A 16,954-nucleotide genomic window follows, 5' to 3' on the forward strand; every position below is an offset into this window, starting at 1 on the left:
GCCAAATTAGCCCTTGGCAATTCACAGAGTGACGCATAGTTTGTGTAATCAGGGACAAATCAACATCTAAGAAACGAGAGTATCCACTGGAAAAACAGTGAGCAGAACAGTTAACTACAGAAATGACCAGTGACAGAAACAGATGAAGACGATGATAAAGATCCAAGTGAACAAATCACAACCTTTAAGCATACACAGGTACTGAAAGATGCCTTGTACCCAAGATGTCCATTATATTGACAAGCAATGTAGTAAAACAAAGCTAGATGCATGTTTAGATGAGCTTCAAAAGACTGACAGAAATCATTCTTAAACTAATTTCTCCACAAAGTTAGATCAAGCTCACCCCCCCCACACACACACACACACACACGCACCCCCCCCCCCCCCCCCCCCCACACACACACACACACACACAGTCTCTAAGCTTACTGCCATGTGTATTTGCATGAGCGTGTAAGAGACCTATAAAACCAGTAACTGACAAATCAATACATGACTCAGCAAAGTGAGCGTTTGTGTGAGTTTCATTCCACCTCCTCTGCCATGTTTGCTAATGGTGAAAAAAGGTCAACTGCAACAGCACGTCTTCTCCTCCTCCCCCTCCTTGTCAGTGGCACCCAGGATCTGGTTCTGCTTCTCCACTGGCTGTCACAGAGGTTTCCAAACAGCTGTGGAGGTTTAACGGCTGGAAAACAATAGCTCGTGTCTTTTCTTCAGCTCACAGGCACAAGCGTCTCTTGGCTCGAGTCCTCGCTAAAGTAGTAAGTAAAGAGTTAAGGGGCCTTGAGGGACAATCGGTCTTTAATTACTTGGTTGAACAGCAGCGACAGCTTGCTGATTAAGGGGATAAATAGTTCTGTAAAGTTGGGCCATGTTGCCAGAGATGATATCAATAGGTGTGTGTCATTTGTGTGTCTATTGCATGCATGAATCTATCTATGTTTGAAGCACACATCCCATCCTGCCATGTGTAAGTGTAGTTAAACATCAGCTAACATGCTAGCTGGCAGTTCTGACTACAGCAGGGCTGGGAATCATTAATGAACAGTAATGAACAGTGCAGGGACATCTTGTAACAGATGAGTTTGTGTGTGTTTGTATGTGTGCAGAAAACATCTTTGATACACTGCATGCAGCACGCCTATCAGCAGGCCATCACTATTGATTTATTAATGCTAGAGAATGCTGCTGCGCTAATTGAATTGAGATCCAGGAAGTCAGTTAATGTAGCTGACAGCGATACAGGAATTTAATCTCCCCAGTGCACAGAATTATGACTCTTCCCTATCTGCGCTGTCAGAGGGATAAATAGTAAATCAATCTTTTCTACAGTGGGCCCCACTCAGAGCTCATGCAGGATGGATCGTAACAACCGCTCTCTGTCTTAAACCATCAGCAATCGCTGCTCAAGCTGTTCAATTGGTTCATTGTCTCATCCCTTCGAAGATAAATCAAAGTTCTGGAAAAGGCTGCAGCCTGAGGCAGATGTAGTATTTAAACCCCATAATCATAAAACCTGTCATTATATAAAAAAAGACAATGTGCTCACTATAGCCAAATCACTTGTAACCCAATAGTTTATAGCCACCTACATTGTCCAAGTCAGGGCAATCACTCTTATGCTACACACTTCAAAATCCACTCCCAGCCCCGTCCAGCTGGTGCTGCGCCATCACTCCCCACCACTGTGCCCTTGAAAGACTCAGCCGACATCAGCGTTTCTATGCATAAGACCACCACCACTACAACGACCACTACAACTTCTTATAATATCAGAACCGCTGCCGCAGAGAGGCTCCAACATAAAGTCATTAATACAGGCCTGGTTTAATGTATATGTGTTTGTACAGCTGCTATTTAGCTGCCGTCTGATGGTAAAGGAAAGCTGTATCGCCAGGTCTCTGACAGCACTGTGAGGCTGACTGTCCAGAGGGGCTAAAGCACAAACGCTGGCAGGCAAGCCAGGCAGGGGCCTGGGGCCAAACCACTACAGTGTGCTCAAAAGCACCACCACCCAGCCGGCCAAGGTGTGTGGGCCTGCTGGCTGGGATCGGATGACCCTGGACAGTCGGCGTGTGGATGTGCGCACACTGTATATAGTGTGTGTGTGAGAGCAAGAGCAGAGAAAAGGCACAGAAGCAAGTGAGCCATACTGATCATATAGTCACAAAAATTCATGAGCCAGAGAGGATACATATAGCTTTCCCCATGAGAATGTACAATGTAGCATAGAGAAAGGGATAAACAGAGAGAGGAGATGAGGATGACTATATTATACATTTATAATATACACTAACTGGCCAGGCGAGGGTAGAAAAGAAAAACAAATTTTTTGCTCTTTCTGTTTCTCTTCTCAGTGGTTAATGGATACATGAGTTATATACAGTACTTATTTTAGTCCCTTTAATCATGAGCTTTTATCGCATGTTCTGCCAAGACCTTCCACCAGTTGCTGGTCGTGCCTGCCAAGAGAAATGAATGAAAATGTAGAGAAACCAAATATTGTGGAGCCATGGCTCTGAAGTCAAAACCAATCTTTTTCTTCCCTTTGAAGAGCTAAGCTATAAAAGAAACACCTAACTGGGACCAGGTATTGTGTTCGCAGAGTGTGTGGATGAGAGATGGGGGAAACACTTTAATCCGGTTTAGTGATATGAGAAGAATTTGTGTGGTTAATGTTACCTGGCTAATGCTTGTGCAACATAAGCTCATGTAAGCTGTGCAAAGACAAAACAAATGGCCATGTCAGCATTTTCAACTAACACGGCTTAGGAACAGAAGAGGCAACATCATTAATCATTTTCGACATGCCTTGATCTGTATGAGAAAAAAAAAAGCACATGTAAGTGTTCAAGACACAACATCTACAAATCACAAAGCAGAGCTGTTTAGCAAAGTCCCCAACAATCAAATACATGAGAAAACATCCAGTCTAACATAGTAAACATCCTCAGAGCTCAAACCCTCATCAGAGGTGTCGACCATTATCCTGGTGTGTCCTTAATGGATGGAAAGCCTGCAGAGTGGATGAGAGTCTCTGGTCAGGTCTGATCCGTATGGCCGCTGCATTAGATGGGGCCAGGGCTGCGGCCACTGAAGCTCTCAGGCCTGGAGAGTAGTACTTAATGCTCGGGGAGAGTGGGGGACCTTCCTGCCCACAACGTCCTACCCTGTGCCCCTTGGAAAACCACAGCTGACCACCGGGGCACTGGGAAATGAAACCGAGGAAACCACGGGCCAGGCGAGAGCAGCGAGGCGGCCGACACCAAGGCGGAAAAAACAAAGAGTCGGGCCTTTTGGCGGCTTGGTGGTCGGCGCTGATGGAGGTATTAAGATATTAATTGCTTTTTGACTTGATTTTGTTAAGGGAGGAGGGCAGGGCCTGCGGCTTCTCACACAACGGCCAGTGTAATGGTGGAGAGGCCTGACGGGGCAGAAAAGGTTCGGCATGGGGCTCCATGCTGAATAGGAGAAATCTCACAAAGGAGACCTGTTTTTATACTTCAAAGTGATGGTTCCAAAAACTGTTTGAAGATCACAATAACACTGATATTACTAGTAATCTAGGAGGTTCATATTGTTTAAGATTTTTACAAGCTTTCATACGTATAATTCTGAATAATTGCAGAAATGAAAGTTCAATGAAAAGGCAATGTGCAAGTGAAACAAGGATATGGGCCAAAATTAAACTCATTAAGGAATAGTTCAGCATTTTTGGAAATAGTTGTATTAACCTTTTTGCCAACTTAGATAAAAACATCAATACCAATCTCATATCTGTACATCAAATATGAAGCTATGGCCAGAAGACAACAAGCAATGATGGCCCTTTCTCCCTCATTCCAGTCTTTAAGCTAAGCTAAGATAACCATCTTCTGGTTGTGGCTTCATATTTAGCAAAAACATGATGTAGATTTCTGGGGTGGAGCAGGAGACACATCCCCCTCAATATTTAGAACATGTGTAATTGTCCACTCCAACAAAATCTTGACAAAATTAAAGACATTTGAACCATAAATTGATGCAGAAAATGCACAAATTTGGAGCATAATAATTTAGAAGAATGCAGGAAGTGCAGGAAGTGTTTGACACCCAAATTTTTCTGGCAGAAGACCCCCAAACCACCCATTTCATATGAGTCCCTCCCAATGTTTAAAGGAAACCAGCAGACAGATATGTGACTGGCATGGTTTTCCTCTTGTAGCTCTTGGACAGAAGGTGGTTAAGGGTATTTCCAAAAAAGTCTGGCCCAGTGAGCCAGGTATTTGTGCCCTAATGCCCTCCAAGACTTTTTTTTAACAATGTAAGAACAAGTTCACCATTTGGCTGTTGTCAAAGTTAATGTTAATAAAACAGTCTACAAAGTCACAGTGAATGAGCAGACAGTGCACTGAAGGCTAAATGTGTCTCCCATCATAGACTGGGTTAACCCCACTGAGGTGGTAGTGCGTCAGCTGGGGGTGCAGCCTGCGTACACGACAGCAGACATAAACAGCAGCGCAGCAGCCCTGACGCAAGGCCACGGCCTCACACACACTCAGAAAGAGGCTAATGTTGCACTGGGAGAAGTGAATCACCAACCCCCGGTGATTCAGGACACAGAACCTATACTTATGGGCTGCTGTGTTCGTGAAACTGTACTCCTCTGCATGTGTGCGTGGGAGTGGCGTGCGTCCGATGCATATGCGTATATGGCGCAGGCAGCAGCCAGGGGATGGGCAGGGAGCATTACCATCAGCATCTCTGTGGATCAAGGAGAAGCCCCCAGTAATCCTGGCCTCTCTCCAGGCTCCCACACACCGCAATTAGGATTAATCCTTCCCTCCTCCCTCCTAGCAGCAGAACAACAGAGAACGATGGAGTGAGTTTCTGTGTGTGTGTGTGTGTGTGTGCATGTATATGGGTGTGTAATGTGGATGTGGGGGGCAATTAGCCAACTTTGTACTTGGGGTGGAGATTCCCCCCTAAAACCGCCAGACGACCACTAGGCTGTGGGACTGTGGGATTGCGCACACACTCGCTCACAATGCACACACACACAGCCTTGAAATATGGAGGAGGGTAACAAATTGACCAAAGTGGTGGTGATATAAACAACTGTTTGACCAGTGGCCACATAATTGGCTGTAAAGCAGGAAGAGTTCTCACTATCTACAGGGAGTTTTCCCACCACAGTATTTCATCACCACAGAATGTGTCACTGTGCAGACATATAGTTTTATTTTTCTCTAATTCCAGCTCTATCATATACTCTAATAGGCCAAGGGTTTTTAAAATATATCATACTGAATCCTTCTGGAAAAGTCAGGAACAGTGGAGTGTATGCCAGAGCAGAGAGTGTGAAACCTGATGTCAGTGTGTCTGGAGTCTCTCTGAAGGTTAATTATGGCTTTCACTTGGTTTGACAGATTACCAGCAAACAGCTAAGGTGCCACTGCTGAGTGCAGATTAAATCTCTGCAGGGCAAACACAACCCACAGGGTCACTTGGCAGAGTCTTAGCACCGACAAGAAATATGCCCAGGTGTATTTGAGGTGAGGCGGGCTTGGCTGAAGAGATTCTGATCCCTCACACTAAATTACAAAACATGCAGTTAGTCAATTGCTTTCTAAAATCAGCATTTTCTGATCTGACACTAGCTGTTGTCTGTGCTCAAAAACAACAACATACAAATAATTGTTACTACTTTCTACTTGGTTAAGATCAGGAAAAATTACTGGTTTGAGTTTAAAGCTGCAATTGATAACTTTTAAAAGTAAGTTGTTGTCATATTTGCTGAAACTGTCACTACAATCACACAGCAGTACAGGAGACAGACAATCTGTGGAAAAAAGCATGCTCCTCTGCTTCTGCATATTCCTTATTATAATGAAAACAACCAGAGCCGAGGAGTCTGTAACGCAGCTGTCAACTATATCAATTGTTTGTTAACTGCAGTAAAACTGCCAAACTAGGCAGCGCTGATCAAATATGATACAAGATTCTGCTACTGCATTGCCTATGTCTCATCTCAAATGTTTTCAGAAACAGATTTTAGTGTACTGTTTAGCAGTAAAACGAGAAAGTTTTTGACCCGGCTGCCATATAGGAAACAGCCAACCCAAAATCAAGCACCGCCCACTGGCCGTGGACGTGAATATTTGGTGCGTCATTTATTAGATCTTCCGGCCATATTTAGCCATGTTCTGTTGATGTGCTTTTGTTTATGTATTTCCAGAAAGAAGTTAAAGTAGGGGTGTGCGATATGATCGATATTAGATCGTGAAGGATTAGAATGTGTTGTGTTGTGTGACGATCTGACAAAGCAGAGAGATCGTAGAATCATCTATAGGGCAAGCCATGGCTGAAAACAAAAGCAAAACGGAGGAGTTAGCCCCTAAAGAGAACTCCAACTCCATCATATGGAATTGGTTTGGCTTTTCCCCAAACGACAAGGCGCAAACAACGGTGATTAGCAAAGTTTGCACAGACAAGGTTCGCACGTCAGATGGCAACACAACGAACCTTTTCAACCACCTGAAGAGACAGCATCCTAAACACTATGCTGAGAGCCAAACAGCCAAAACAAACCACTTTAATACAGGTATTCGATAAAGGCGCTCCGTATGAGAAGACTAGCAAGCGGTGGAAAGAGGTAACAGAAGCAGTTACTTTTTACGTCGCAAAAGATATGATTCCCATCAAAACAGTCGAAAATGAGGGGTTCAAAAAACTGCTCAAAGTAGTTGACCCGCGGTACGAGCTGCCCAGCCGTAAATACTTCTCCAGCACTGCCATTCCATGTCTGTACTCCAAGTGCCATAAAAACTTTTTATGTTGCAGGAGCGCACTTTATAGTGATGCTGTTGATTACCATTTAGTATTTTACGTTTTTGGCACATGTTGGGCAAAACTGCACAAAATATTTAAATTAAAATCTGTTCAGAAAGGTTCTTTGGCCTAAATTGTTTGTTGTTTTTCTTTTAGGATTTTACGTTTACATCCATTTTACATACATTTTACATGTTTTACATAGGGAAATAGTTTGGTTGCACTGTTCAGAAACTTGCAAATTAGTCTAAAAAATCAACATAAAAAAGAATCGTGATAAAATTGTGATCGTGATTTTATTATAAAAAAATCGTGATATGATATTTTTGCCGTCATTTTTTTAAACTTATGCACCCCTGAAACTTGCTTTGTGTCAAAAGTGCGACAAACAGCAGGTAAAGCACAGGTGGAGCTACTAATAGTAAAAATGGCTTTGTTTCATTAAGTGTCCCAGGAAGCCTCTTCAGTGAGCCTGCCTGCACAATACTAGACCCTGGTCCTGGCTCACCTAAATGGAATATAATATTCACTAACTTTATCAATTACAACTGTGCTTATGAGAGTACACTACCAAGATTTTGCTGCATAATGACATTTTACTGTCTATGAAAGTGACATAATAGCTTTTTCCTTCATTGCTGTCTTCCAATCAAATATACCAATAAGTAAGTAAGTAAGATTCTTATGGGTCATTTTAAAGGCAGATTCATGTGACTCTTCTATTGTTAAATTGTTGAGCATCATGCAAGTTTGTGCTATTTCATATTTCTTCATTTCAGTACAAGTTAAGAGACGTATGACCAAGAACTGATGTCGATCTGATGCTTCAGCCAAGCATCTAATAAAACACGTACATAATTGGTCAGTTATAAAAAGTAATGACGGATGTAGATTTGTGCTATCATCTCTCACCTGTGGTTGCCACTAACGTTTTGAAGTGCCAGAAGTGATTTGCCTGATGGGTGTTGGCAGTAGTTGTGAGGATCAGTGGGGAGATGAGCAGGGTGGGGAGAGGTGTCAGGGTGGACGGCCTGTAACACACCAAACCTCAAAGCTCACGCCTTCACAACTTCAGAACTACAATAACTAACCACTTCCACGTGAAAAAGGAAACAAAGCTATACATTTCTGCATTGTATTTAGAGGCTGATTTTACCCACTCCCCGATTGTATCATTTATTAAGACAAATAAACACAGCAATACTTCCTCTCACAACAGCTGCCGTGTTTACAACTGCAACACTTAAAAGCTTTACAGTTGTAAAAAAAATCCTTCTGCAATTCTCTATTAAACGATCTCTCCCTCACAACCTATTATGGTATTTCCCTTGTAATAAAAAGTCAGGGAGTGCAAAATGTCCCCAATAGGCAGCTGCACGCTACAACTAAAGCGTCAAAATCATTTCCAGACTGCTGCGCTACGGATCAAGGGGAAGGAGAGGCACAGGGAAAGGAAACCAAGGCAAAATAAATTAATTGCAAATGTATCGTAGAGGGGGGCAAAGGGGAAAGATTGGGGCAATTTATCTGCGCTGATGGACGGGGACAGCACCAGTAAGCTGAGGGTGAGAGGATGGGGAGCAGCATGAGGCAACTGAAGAGCAGTACAGGCGATGAAGTGCACAGATTTAACCAAGTGAAAGATGGGCCGAGTGGACAAGAGGAGAGCAGCAGGGTGGTACATAGGCAGTCATGTTTGAGTGCATCTGAGAGCCGCGGCAGATCTGTTAATCTTTAAGAAAGCTGGCTGCTGGAGGCTGAGAGGCCGAGGGGGGAGAGTTTGATTTGGGCCGTGGCTGTGACAATGATAAACGGCCCAGGGAAATAGGCTACAGAGATCAGTCAAACACCTGCCCTGCCCTGCATGAGCTCCACTCAACTCAAACAAGATGCTGGAGCAGGAAGTGCAGTGTGCCAGCTCAGGAGGGAGGAGGCTGCTCCCTGCCACTTCTCCCTTTGTTCTTTTAAAGCCACAAATACATGGACAGGTTTATCAATACCAAAAGAGGAGCAGGACTTATGGCTTTTTAACAGTATCCATGTAGTATGTCCGAGTATAAACTGATTTTGACTGTACTGTCATGTCACAATTTTCAGATATACTTTTTAGATCTTGGTCAGTTATCAGAGAAACAAGGTGAGCAAATGTTAGTGGCTGTGCTTAACAGCGTCACAGAAGCACTGATTTTTAACATGAAATTGCTTTATTCACTGTTTTCACAGGTTTAAATCAACTGGTCTATTTGTTTTGGAGAGGAAGAGACCTCTGTGGATAATACGGCTCCAGGTAAAAACCTCCTGAACAATGAACAATAAAGGAAGTGGGGGACTGGGACTGGAGAAAACTGGGAGAAACTTACCGCTGCTATGTTTGCTATTGTTTTGATTGCAAGACCCCTAGCGGGAGAAAATAACTATTATATGTTTAAGTTATTAAGTAAATGTATGCTGAGAGTAAATTATTGCTGTCATTTCCCAAATAAATGCATTTAAGTCCACCTGACATATTTCAATAAAATAATATAAACTGTGTAAACAAATGTGTTAGATGTGCAAAATTCCTTTGAAATTCTGAATTATTATATATTTCTTTTAATGAAGCACAAACAAAATACACTGGTCTTTTATTTCTCTTTATTCCAATGTGCAATTTTACATCATAAATAAAGCAAATTGACTACTGACAGAAAGAAAACAAATATACTCTATAACTAACATAACTTGTATTAAAACTGTGTTATGCTGATGACAGTAATCCTCACATCAAACTGCTACTAAATGAACTACAGTCAATAAGCACATCAAACCACTCAAACCACTTTATATAATCTTTACGAACACAATAATAATAAAACTGTGCATAAAAATCTATGCAGATACAATCATGTCTGATGTATGAATGCATTCATCATCTTTCACTTCCATCTATAGAAAAACACTTTCTTCACCTGAAAAAGTCAGAGATCAGAGCCTCACTGAGAAGCAACAGGCTGCATTCAGCAAGACATTCTGTTTTATATTGCTGTTGTCTTGTTCTCACTTCCTGCTCAGGCACATGCAAATAGGCTGGAAGGTAAATTTGGCGCTGTTCATTAAAATATTAAAATAATGAATACATTTATGTCTTTAGTTTTACTGTCCACTTTGATGCATGTATTCTCACAAAACTCCCCAATCAAATATTTTCCACAAGTCAACAATTAAATTATGCTAAAAGTTACACAAGTGCATGTGACTGACATTATGGTTTATTTAACATTTACCCAGATTCCACAGGATTTATAGGTCTCAGTAGACCAAAATGTTTTTCTGAAAATCAGTGTTACAATAATGAAAAACATGTAAGATAAAATCTTGAAAAAAGAAAAACAAAAACAGTTAAAAGGCGCCAACATGGAGGAATGGCACTGGCTGTATTGACGCAGCATCTTAGAATAACTGTTTTAATTGAGCAGCAGTAAAACATGAAATGTGAAACACTGAGTGCCACACTGCTAGAAGTGAATCTCGTAAACAAAGATTGATCCTTTTGGAGCCTACATATCCTTTGCTGTTTTTTCCCCTCTGCTGGTATAATTCAATAAAAGCTTGACAGCAAATATTATTCTGTGTTAGAGAAAGTTTTATAAGCCTGAAGTGGAATCAGGCCTGAAAGAGATGCACACTGGTCCTATTATGGGGAAGAGACAGGAAGAGAGGATGAATATATAGCGTATAAGTGTCCAGATGAGTCGACAGCAGCAGCATTGTTAACTGTCACTGTCTGCTTGTAGACAGTGATGCCAGGAAACCCTTAACAAACAATGTGACTGAATATCTGTGTAGAGTTTGCATGCTCTCCCAGCCCCACATGGGTTTTCTCCCACACAGTGGCACCCCAAAGGGCGGCCGCGGGGGGGACATGGCCACCCTGATACAATTGCTACACCTCTATGAAAAATTTCTGGGGCTACCACTGCTCCTACAAACCAAAAACATGCAGATAGGGTGGCTGGTTACTCTAAATTGCCCATTCTGTAGGTGTGAGCATAGGTATTGTCTGTCTCTGTGTGCCAGCCCTGTGACTGACTGGTGACCTGCCAGGGTACACCCTCTCGCCCAATGTAAGCTAGAGCTGGCTCCAGCCCCCTGCGATGCTCTAAAGGATAAATGAGTATAGCTAATGGAATTGCTAAAGGTGTTTAAAATTCAAACATCATCCCCTCTCCTCTGACATCCTCTGTAGCAGACAGACCCAACAGACCTGCCAGAGTGAATTTACCTAGTAAAGTGAATTACAGGGTGATAAACGATACATTGGCAGCAAGGCAGTAAACTGCTGAGAGAAGCTAAATACTAATGTGATTTGTCAAGGAGTTTATAAGCTGTAAGTGCTGCGATGAAATGACTGGTCTCATTGGAAGAGATAAACAGGAGGGGGAAAGTCTTTGTTTTGCAGCCTAATCGACCTCTGGGAGACCAGCGGAGAGGAAATGGTTAAAATTTACTGTTACTGTTTACACCAGTGGTTGTGTACAGAGAGGAAGGACAGTGCTTTCCTATATGGTAAACCAATGTACTGTACTGTGAAGCAGAGAACATTTTAAGATAGATACTACTGCTGATGTATGGGTGTCTTATGAATAAACATTTTCTGGTTTAACCTCTTAATTTCCATATGGGAGGTCTCTTACATCTGGGGAAACTAGATCCTAAAAATATCTCTCTCAACTTGCCCCAGACTCTACCCGACCTACATGGACGGACACACAAACACACATGCACACAATCCTCCCTGCATACACACAGACACACACTCCCTATCACTGTGGCTCTGCTGTGTTATGCTGTGGGAGGCTGAAGTGGCCTTTGTGGGCTGAGCTGAATATCTCCGTCCACTCTGGCAGGGCCTCAGAGTGCCTGCTGCCGCCTGCTGCCTCAGCCCTGGGCACGGGCTGCCAGCCGGCCCGCCGACCAACCTCCCTGAACCCCTGCCAAGCTCCTGACGCCACCCTGGGTGGTCCTGCTTCATGCGGCTCTGGCAGGGCCCTGCTCAAATCACCCCCCCCCCCCCCCCCCCTCCCCTCCTTACCCTACCTCCCCTCCTCTCTGGCTCCCTCAGCAGCCGCAAACAACCTCGCTGTGTTCCCAATGTGGAGCTCCACTGAGAATCAGTCAGTGTTGCAAGTTATATTTTTATCATAAGGGAGGATGTGGATGTACTGTATTTTTGAGGGTTTTGGAGAAGTGAAAAGTGAAAAAGAATGTCTGTAGGCAGGGACGTTTATATTTAGTCTGCATATGAATTTGTGTTTATATATTTGCATGCTTTTTTTGGGGGGGAAAGTGTTACTGATGATTCACACAAACTGAAGGGAAGCAAAGATGTCTTTTTATTCAAGACATATCAACCTCTGGATAAGTCTCTCTTTGGTCTTGCACAACTTTTTCCTCCACATCTAACTAGCTGTCTCTTTCTGTTACTTCCTATCCTTCTACCTCTCCTTAAGTCAATGAACCACGACCAAAAGTTAAAATCATCAAGACACAGCTCTGAAATCATCCACCGGGCAGGGCACTGCACAGGGTTACAGTGATGAGTTGGAAACCGACTGTCAAATTACACGACGAAGACTCCGGATTCTCCTGTTACAGATATCACAGCAGGCAGCCAACAAATCAAGCCTGCTTGAGCCAGAGCGGCGCTCCCATTCCCCATCTCCCTGCTTTGGAGTTGGGAGTCATGTTCCCGCGGAGCTCTGGAGGTAATTGTGCCACGCTCCTACACTCCATATGACCACCCTTCTGTTGCTCTGCTGCCCCGCCAAAGGAAACGCGCTCTCTCTCTCTGTCTGTCTTGTCTCTCTGTCTCTCGTCCAGAGATTCGTGACTCCTGCACCTGATTGCGGACGATTAAAATCATTAGAGGTCGTTAGCGGGAGTCACTTACCGTTTAGCTTGCTGTGTAGGTTGGGTGGGGTCCAGGGGGATAGAGGGGGTGTTACAGGAGCTTGTGGGGGGTGGGTGAGGGTGGGGTGTCAAAGGAAAGTCGAGTATCACTCTCTCCTCTGACCTAAACGAAAGCATTACGAGCTGCCAGACCCCAAATGCACATACAAGCACAAATATCCTTCTGCCCCACCCATCCACCTCTAACACACACACACACACACACACACACACACACACGCACGGCAAAACCACCCAAGCTGCCACTGATACCATCAGCAAAAAAGTCTCTGAAGAAAAGCGCCAATGTGTGTATTAGCAGTGTGTGTAATCACAGGGCCTTTGGGGACCCTAATGGATTAGCACACTAACACACTGTCAACTCTGGGCCAAGCTGGGCCCACACTTACACACAAAATGCTAACATTGTCAAATGACACAATCACTGGAGCTGGAAAAGTCCTAATTGCCCCTGTTAGACATCAACAGAGGACTTCATAATACTCAAATGACTCATTTTTTGTGCCCGATGTTTTGAGGCAGTTGATTAGAAAAAGGCAACAATACAAACAGTGTATTTACAACAAGTGATCATCATCAGCTTTATGAAAATGTACTTGCTGTCAAAAGTGTGTATGACTGCCTTATTTTGAACACAGATGCAACACAGATGTGTTTATCCCAGTAAGTTGCAGCGATAACTGCAGTTGGTTAAAGTGGCCATATATTAACTCTGATGTGCTTGAAAACATGTTGCCGTTAGACCGATCCTATCTGTCTGTCACTGACTGGAGTGGCTGGACAGCTGTTGTAGCCAGTGCATGCTGTGAGTGGATCACCGGGCTGTAAGGCATGAATAATAGATGCTGTTTATGAGTGTATGTTTTCCATCTGACCCCTGGGTCTACAGTGAAAACTGCAGCAGGCCTCTTAAGGGGATGAAGGAAAAGCAGGAGAGCGTAAGAGAGAGAGAGAGACAGATGAAGCTCGCCCGGGGAAGGCGACGGGTCATTTAGTGCCCAGGGACCCCCCATCAGCCATCAGTGACATGTTCAATCAGGGCTTGTAGTGTTATACACAGAGAAAACACACACTTCCCTGCTGCTGCCGATACTGAACAGTGAGTGCTGCTTTCACACCACTGTAGGGAGACAATGCAGTGTTTATGTTACAGTGGGGAGCATCATGAAAGCAGCCTTACATTAAACTCTGCGAGTGCACACTCACGGCTTCTCGACATATATTAACCTACAAGATATGTAATGAGTTTTTAGTACAACCCTGTCACATATCAGGCAGACAAACACTGGATATGTTTATCTCTTGTGTCTCCTGCAGTGGGAAACATACTGACTGAGGAGAGAGATATCTGGGGCTTTGAATATTACGACCCGACCCAAGGGCCTGGTACAGCCTGACTAATGAAGGTCAGCCCTCTGTTGCAGGTTGTGGGGCCCAGACAGTGGGGTTAACCTGCTTCGCTACTGCTGGCAATTAGGTAAGGCAGCCCAGAGCTGCTTAGGAGGCTGCGGGCCTCAAGATTCACACAGCCGGCCCAGAGTGGAAGCCTCTCCCTAACACTGTTCCTAATGACACAGGGGCCAGAGAATGTGTGTGTTTTACAAGGGTGGTTACGGTCTGCGGGTCCTGTACAGTATTCTCACATGTCGAGAGGTTTTGGTTCGAGGATCAAGAGGAAACAGAGGGGTCGTCACAGCTCTGGTCGCTCAGGCTGTAAACCTCAGTCGAGCCTTGAACCCCCCGCTATCAACTCCACAGCCTGTCGGAGGCCTTTACCTTGATTACCTTTGTTGTGAGGTTTGACAGTAAAGTTAACGTAAGCATACCCCGTGCTCAGAAAGACCTGTGGCCGGAGTACCACTAGGTGGCATGGTCACTTTGAACACATGCACACACACATGCACACAGACAAATCAAACCACTAAAAAATAAAGACCGCAGATGTTTATATGTGAGGCGCAGCATTGTGGCATTTCATTGCGTTCACAGCTTGATGAGTAAGATGTTTTGCTACATATCTGATTGATACAGAGATAACTGCTGACAAACGCGAGAGGCACAATAGCAACAGGACAGAAACTGCAGTTTCCGGAGCATTATGTGAAGAATAAATGCTGATCAATAAGATATGTAAAAAGTAACACAGAGATATGAACTCTGACTGCCTTTGGCCTTTGTACAAGCAGCATTATGTAGTCACCAAAGGATGTTATGTCTTCAAACATTGCTCACCGTGAGATTGTAACCTGCACATTCAGCAGAGTCACCGTGTCAGCAATTCTCGGAAAGAGCTGCGCAGATGTTATTTTGGTGCTGTATGAAATCACTAAGAGGAAGAATGATAAATAAGAAAGATAATGGTTCACAGTGTGAGAAATGTGTGTGCTGTATTTAAATGTGTGTGTGTGCGCGTGCGCGCGTGTGTGTGCATTCAAGTGTGCTTGTTTGTTTGACTGTGTGTGTGTGTGTGTGTGTGTGTGTAGGGGTGCATATCTGTGACCATGCCTGTGTGTGATCACAGTTTTAGCCTGCTGAATAATTCAGTGTCCCCCCTGTGTGAACACTGACACTAACTGGGGGGAGCCATTAAAGATCCATGAGGAGATCATTACAGGCCGCTGCCCCGGCCTTCTCCTCTGCAGCCGCCCCTCCACTTCCCTGGGGCAACTCCCTCTCCAAACAGTGGGGCCTAACCCCTCAACATGAGCTCACTCTCCAGTCCCGGAGCTGCTAGAAGGGCTGGGAGGTCAGAGGTTAGCCAAGCAAAGGCATGACCCACGGCACTAATGCACTTGTAACACTTTAAAACACTTTGGCGAGAGTTAAACAGAACACGCTCTCAAGGAGGACCACACAGAGGGCCCGCTGGCTACTCTTTCTCCTTTTTTTCCTTTTCCCCTCACTCACTACTTGCTCTGCTTTCGCTGTTTCTTTGGCTGCCCTTACAGGCCCGAGGTTAGAGGAAAGTGAGATGTGTAGTTGCTGTCTTCCTTCCCTCTCCCTTTTCTCCTTCATTTAACTGCAAACTGATACACTTTTGTTTATACAATTCCATGTCTTGAACTCAGTTGTCCTAAAACAGCACAGATGGATTTGGTTGCTGGTTTGAGAATTAAGCAGTATGCTACAATATGTACCTGAATGTGCATTAAAAAATACTTCTGCACTTACAGAGACTTCAGAGCAAACCTATGCATGATAAGCATAAGTTCGCATGTCCACTCCACCCGCTGCATCTCCCCTACACCCCCAGAGACCTCCGACTGTTATCATGTCATATGAGACCATCAGAGTGGGCCGAGGGCATCAAGTACAGTCAACAATTAGCTCACACTGGCAGTCCCCCTTGGTGGCAAATCCAATCAGGTAAGAGTTATCACTGACTGTCTTGTCTCTGACCAGCATCACACAGACTGATACTGGGAGTCCCCACCACCTCTGAAACACACTCAGATTTCATTTGCCTCCGCTCTAATCATGTGGGCCTGAGAAGATGACTTTTCCATAAATTTAAAGAAATACTGCAAGTATGAGTACATTCTGTAAAATGGGGGTCAGAGATGGGCTTCATTTTAGAAACTGTGGATGTTTTCAGTTTCAGGCAAAAGTAAAAAAAATCTTTAACATCTGTTTTTTTCATCTTCTGGTCTAGCAGGTTAGGTTAACCTGGCGTAAACTTCTACTCCACCCCATTTCCGTGAATGCAATTGTGGTTATCTGTTGGTACTGTAAAAAGCCTCTTAAGGAGGTCAGGCTGGTGTCATTTTTTACTGATGGATAGGGTCAGAGGGTCAGCCAGCCACCAGAGTGGCAGCTGTCATTTGACTGATGACCAGTGTCCCTCCTTCCACCAGGAAGTAGAGGTGTGTGTGCTGGAGGCTGTGGAGTGTGTGGTTAGCTGGCAGGTCAGCGGTGACCCCAGAGTGGTCTGGCTCTAGCTACCACGGAGCTCTCAGGCAGCAGTGGCAGCCCAGAGCACTGACTGATAGTGGGCATTATCATTTGTTAAGTGCCCCCTTCGCCTCTGGTCAGGAACACTTAACACTGCCTGTGGTCACTAAATGCTGCTGGACTGCCGGTAGCAAGGTAAAATATTCATTGTCGCGGAGTGGTGGTTTTCCTCTGCACCGACACTAAAAGCCTGGCTTGGTTTTGTGTTTTTAACCAGGGCCCTAAAACCAGGCCGCACAGG

The 16,954-nt window shown here is 44.3% G+C and overlaps 1 long non-coding RNA gene across 1 annotated transcript; it reads left to right on the top strand.

Moving 5' to 3' along the window:
* The first annotated feature begins 626 nt into the window (after positions 1 to 626).
* Positions 627 to 16,110, top strand: LOC144467081 (uncharacterized). Its single transcript, XR_013493446.1, has 4 exons — positions 627 to 764; positions 9,037 to 9,100; positions 12,303 to 12,557; positions 15,936 to 16,110. It is a non-coding gene; the product is annotated as an uncharacterized LOC144467081 (long non-coding RNA).
* The last annotated feature ends 844 nt before the right edge of the window (positions 16,111 to 16,954 follow it).

Source organism: Epinephelus lanceolatus, chromosome 15 (assembly GCF_041903045.1).
Source record: "Epinephelus lanceolatus isolate andai-2023 chromosome 15, ASM4190304v1, whole genome shotgun sequence".
Classification (NCBI taxonomy): domain Eukaryota; kingdom Metazoa; phylum Chordata; class Actinopteri; order Perciformes; family Serranidae; genus Epinephelus; species Epinephelus lanceolatus.